General features: G+C 36.6%; 1 long non-coding RNA gene across 1 annotated transcript in view; it reads right to left on the minus strand.

Moving 5' to 3' along the window:
- The window catches only part of LOC119594787, a 2,428-nt gene that overhangs the window by 1,538 nt on the left and 508 nt on the right, over positions 1–382 (minus strand). The gene's annotated exons all lie outside the window — the stretch shown is intronic.

Consider the following 382-nt stretch of genomic DNA (forward strand, 5'->3'; position numbering starts at 1 on the left):
TTAAACTCAAATCATGATATACAAACCTATCTGAATGGTACACTCCATCTATAATGAGACTTGAAATAAATTATAAACTGAATCCCTTTCAAAAATGAGAAAGAAAAAAAAGACTATATATATTACTAATAAATAAAAATATTCAAAGCTATGAAAATGACGCTCGTGGAGAAAATGCTCCTCTGGAACCCTGCGTGCTGCTGTGATGGCTAGGCCTAAGTTTTATGCTTGAGGAATATTTTACAGCCAGTTGGTGACAGTCTTGCCTGATGTTGGCCGGAAGTCAACATTTCAGAGCTTTGCACACATTTGTTAGTTTAATGCAATGACAATATGCCATGATGAAATCTACCCATCCCACCCACCCCTATTCTTCCCTCAA

Source organism: Penaeus monodon, chromosome 34 (assembly GCF_015228065.2).
Source record: "Penaeus monodon isolate SGIC_2016 chromosome 34, NSTDA_Pmon_1, whole genome shotgun sequence".
NCBI lineage: Eukaryota > Metazoa > Arthropoda > Malacostraca > Decapoda > Penaeidae > Penaeus > Penaeus monodon.